At 32.1% G+C, this 5195-nt stretch overlaps 1 long non-coding RNA gene across 1 annotated transcript; it reads left to right on the top strand.

Annotated features, from left to right (window-relative positions):
• Positions 1-2584: 2584 nt before the first annotated feature.
• Positions 2585-4194, top strand: LOC132747217 (uncharacterized). Its single transcript, XR_009628096.1, has 3 exons — positions 2585-2723; positions 3157-3347; positions 3641-4194. It is a non-coding gene; the product is annotated as an uncharacterized LOC132747217 (long non-coding RNA).
• The last annotated feature ends 1001 nt before the right edge of the window (positions 4195-5195 follow it).

Raw genomic sequence — 5195 nt, 5'->3', positions numbered from 1 at the left:
GTAAAACTTCAAAACAAAAAAAAAAAAACGATATTTAATAATACTCCATAACAACTTTAGTTTGTAGCAATTTGATTAAGAAATATAGGTAATAACCGGTAAATGCAATGTCATATGCAAACAGGTTGTTGCGCAAACCTCGTCAGCATACCTGTAGATAAAACAAGAATTATTTACCAATAGCCGCTGTATGATTCAACTTTCAGTTAAATGTGTCCATTTTAAATGAACATCTAAAAGAATTCTTATATTGTTCAACTTTTAAAAATTGAAAGATTTGGAAATAAATTCCAGGTGTGCTCAATGACTTTAAACAATACAAATAAATAATGATTGGAATAATTATAAAGTATAATCAATGTAAGTCTGTTCAAAATGTATCACTGTGACTTCTATTTATACGTTTTTTGAACGCTCGTTTCATGCTGATAAGTTTTGATTTGGCTTTACTGTCTGTTGGTGAAACGTTTCCAGAATTCAAATTCTTTATATATTCCCTCTTTAGCTGGCACAATATTTCGTCCATCACCTCAAATACACCATGGCTTCCGTCTGCTACAGATATTTCAAATTTTTGACAGTCGAAGCGTTCTCCAGTTTCATTTATCTCATCTTCCGTAATTTCTCGCGCAGACACAAGAGGTCACAAAATATAATAAATGATGTCTAATACATATGAGCCGCGTCATGACAAATCCGACATAGTGGGTTTGCGACCAACATAGATCCAGACCAGCCTGCGCCTCCGCGCAGTCTGATCAGGATCCATGCTGTTCGCTATCAGTTTCTCTATTTATTATAGGGTTTGTAAGCGAACAGCATGGATCCTGATCAGACTGCGCGGATGCGCAGGCTGGTCTGGATCTATGCTGGTCGCACACCCATTATGTTGGTTTTGTCATGGCGCGGCTCAATTATGTCGGGTTACATTGTCTTTGCTGGTAGCACTTGCAGGGCGGCATAACCAGTGTGGTTTCTCTCGTGCGCCGATAACTCTGATCTTTTCCAGAAGTTTTGCAATGTAGTTGCAATCTATCTTGAAAACAATGTAAATATTTTAAGTATAATTAAGGAATTGTAAACTGAATAACAACTTTGTTATTTTACAGACAAAGAAATAAAACACAATATGTTTTTATTGTAGACACAATTTTAAATTTTTAAATGCACTAAAGTCGATCATTTTTGGATTTCAATAATTACACACCTTTCTGTTTAATTGTTTTTACTTCTGATAAGTTGGAGAACAAAATCTAAATGTAAATATAAAAGTTTACGGACTAAGATAATTTGTTTGTGGCGTAAACTTGACGTAGAAATGAAGGAAATTTATGGCATAATTCGCGACCATGGCGTCCTTAAACATGTACCGTTAATTACATAATTATGCTATAAAAACAACTGATTCCTTATTTTGAAATAAAAGAAAACATTTGATCATGAAATTGCTTGTTTTACTTATTATACGTTTTTACTCATTTTATACAAATGTATGGCCTTCTACGATAAAAGATGTCAATATTATATTATCGTTGATTTTATGGTTCTAATGAAGGAAGAAAGCTTATCTTTATTCATTTTGGTACACCATTATACCGTCTCGTGTGGATTACTAAAGCTGCTTTTGCAATTTTCTCACAATGCAAACAATGTTCTCGAAAACTTTAAACACTTGGTATTGATATTTGATGAAAGTGACCGTGCATATGATAGGCAAGGTCTAGTTTGGATTTAGGAAAGTGTGTTTTTTGTTTTGTTCTTTTTTTTTGTTTTTTTGCTGAATGACAATAAATTTTAAACTATTTTAAATTCCCAACATTCAGCAACACTCATGTCCTTTAATCCCTCAATGAAACACTACTTACGGTAATTATACAGTATATAGAAAATGATCGATTTGTTAAAAGATACATTACTAGTTATCTTAGTATGCTGTAAATTTACATATATAAGAACTGATATTCGGAATCAGGAATAAATACTTGACTTAGTTTCGGAAAGCAAATTTAACAAAACTTTCCTATAATTGTGCCAGTCATTGTGCAATATTCTTTCTAAACATTGAAATTAAATGTTTAAAGTCTTTGCTGACCTTTGGCTTTCTTCATTTTTGGAAGCACACACCATGACACATTGAAATAAGTAATAATTTTGGCAATATATGGATAGCAAAACGGATATAAGTATGGGATAACATCTTTTTATGAAATGTTCAGACAAAGAATATTCGGGAAGGAATTCAGTTGACGTCATAAACTAGAATACATGTGTGTAATACTTTGCGATACATTCATAGGTCTGATTACACCCCTAGACACTCCCAAGAAAGTGAACAGTGAAACATTCGACCGATGCACAGGAGAATAAGGACTGATGTGATATTAGCATATTATTTGTATAAATAACTATATAAATTAAAGAAAATTATTTAACATTCTATCTGCATGATTTTTTTTGTTTGCAACTTAATGATTTTCAACAACAAAATGTGCACCATGCGTTCAATAGCCTTAATATTTGATAAAAATATATTGTAAAAGTAAAAAAAAAATGCTAAAAAGCGTTTAGCTAAATAGTTGGCAAAAATAATTCTGTAAAAAAATACACGCTGTAATGATAGCACATGTGATGCATAGATGACATTAACTTCCTAGTACAAATCTATAAAGATCGTTGCAAATGAAACAAAGGGACAGACGATAGGATTCGGAGCACTGACACAGGTAAACTTTTATCATGTTAAAAGTTCGTAAACGCTCAAAACATATACGTATAAATAACTATATTTATGAAATACTATTAAAGTTTTTCGTTGGATTTGACTATAGTATGAGTTAAATGAAGAAAAAAACAAGTACGATATTTGTTTTGTTAATTGAAAACATAGAATAATGAAACGACATCCAATACAAATCACACACTTGTCTGGTATTGTTTACATGTATCCAGGGAGCGACAATCTTCATATTTGCTATTCTTTTTTCTTCCTCAAAAGGCAAACGGAACTTTCGTATTAGTATCAGTGTGGAATAAAAAAAGGAAATGCATAAATGTGATCAAAATATCATTATCCTAACAAAACAAAATACTTTTCTAAAACTGGTTATTTCCAAATCATTATATACATTTCTTATTAACATATGTTTCGTTTTCTAGTTTCAAGAACCTAAAATATGTCTGTTCTTTCGCTCACAATCATGGTTCTCCTATCTTTAGTGATTGGAGAGGTAGCACCATGTTATACTTACGGCAAGACAGACGGTTGCAGTATTCCTGGTGACCTACCATTCTTCTATAAAGGAGCATTCAGGTCTGCCTGTGACCGACATGATGTTTGCTATGCCTGTGTAAGTTTCTTTCTTGACTTCTCTTTTGTTCTACATAAATGCTTTTTGATTTCATATCTATATAACTGTTATTGTTGTTGTGTTTTCATAACTACATAAAATCATACTGTAACGATAAATAACGACTTTGGGGTGACATATATAAGTGTCGTGTACTATAACACATAGGCTTAAACCAATATTTTATCAATAAATGCCTCTTAGTAAATAACTTGGGTATTCAGACTAAGAAATAACTTTTTTTCCGCCAGTTTAGAAATGGTATTTTGTTACAAAGACTATTTATTTTTAAGGGCTATGGATCAGGAGTGTCACGATCTGTATGTGATAGGAGATTTTACAATAATCTCCTATCTCGCTGCCAAAGGGAATCGTTTTGGATGAGAGAATTTTGTCGCAAAATCGCTGAAATCTACTATAACGCTGTCAAACACAATGGTCACGAATATTACGATGTTCCATCACTAAGCTGGTGTGGAAGTTCATGGGTCCCAGGATGTATGTAATGCCTATTCAAAATAATGATTGACGTTTGACATATAACTTTTCGTCATTATATATCTTTTCATTTTATAATGTAGTGACAAATGAATGACATTATTTGCCGGTGTGTTTAATCTCGTTTTCCATAAGTAATTCTTTTTTTATATAAAATTAGTGTACTTATTTATAGATTTCTAAACATGTATAAATATGAAATTAATTTAACGGCAAACATTGTACAATCTTTTAAACTTGTTCTACTAGCTCAATTTACGCAACATGAACAATTAAATGTTTCTTTTTCTCTGTTTGATCCGATTTTATTACAAGTAAGAGAAATAAATGATTAAGTTGTCAAATAGCATATGCTCTTGTTTCAAGTTCCTGTTCCCTTAGATAGTTTGCTTTCCAGTTTTCTATGACAAAGTTAAATGATATACACATTTATATTAAGAGACTGCGAAAAAAGTGAACAATGCCTTGACATTAAGTATACACTGTTTTTTTGTTTTGTTTTGTGGGTGTGTGTGAGAGAGTGTGTATGCGTGCGTGCGCGCATGCGTGCGTGTGTGTGTGCGTTGGTGCGTGTGCGTGTGCATAACTTTCCCGTCTAAGTTGAAATTAATAGTGAGTTCCCAAATATATAATTCGAATATCAGTTGATATAGAAACAAAATGTTACAGGTTGGTGTGTGTTGTTCAGTACAACCAGAACCATATGAAAAATATTTAACTAGTCTCGATACTATTTAATGCGTTTAATCAGAGAAAAAAAAACGAAAAGAACGTTCAAAAAGGAAAAATTAAAATGCAGCAGAGTCTGTTCATTAAAGGTAGTGCACGTGGTAATTGCTAGCTACCATCCACGCCCCAAGCACCGGATTTAGCAGCATTCGACATTTAAACATGAAAATGATGATATGTTGAATTTAGAAACATTCGCAGATATGTCAAGGAATCAAGAAATCAGGAATCAAGCCTTGTCAATAAAACTATATTGTATCTGGACATTTTAAATCGGGACATATGTTGTTATTGTTATCTCCCCTTCAAATGTAGATGTCTGCTACTGAGTCAGTAAGCAGGGAGAAGGGTACAGAGCTTTTGCATGAAAGATTAACCACATTTTATTGAATTTAAACTGTAAAGATAAATTTAGAATTAAAAAATGAAATTTAAATTTTGTAAAAAGCAGTTTATAAATTGTAAAAAAAAAAATTTGCACCCTGTGTTTAGCAATTTACTATAAATCTAGCTTATTTTTAAAAGATTTATATAGAAAATGATAATTTTTAGAGAAATGCATCTTAAATTATGGATAAATTATGCATTGCAAGGAATTGGCGAGTGTGTGGTTTCAGATTG

The sequence above is a fragment of the Ruditapes philippinarum genome, unplaced genomic scaffold (assembly GCF_026571515.1).
Source record: "Ruditapes philippinarum isolate M1 unplaced genomic scaffold, ASM2657151v2 ctg8296_1_1_1_1, whole genome shotgun sequence".
Lineage (NCBI taxonomy): Eukaryota > Metazoa > Mollusca > Bivalvia > Venerida > Veneridae > Ruditapes > Ruditapes philippinarum.
The sequence above is the reverse complement of the archived record's forward strand: the minus strand, read 5'-3'. Positions and strand labels throughout refer to the sequence as shown.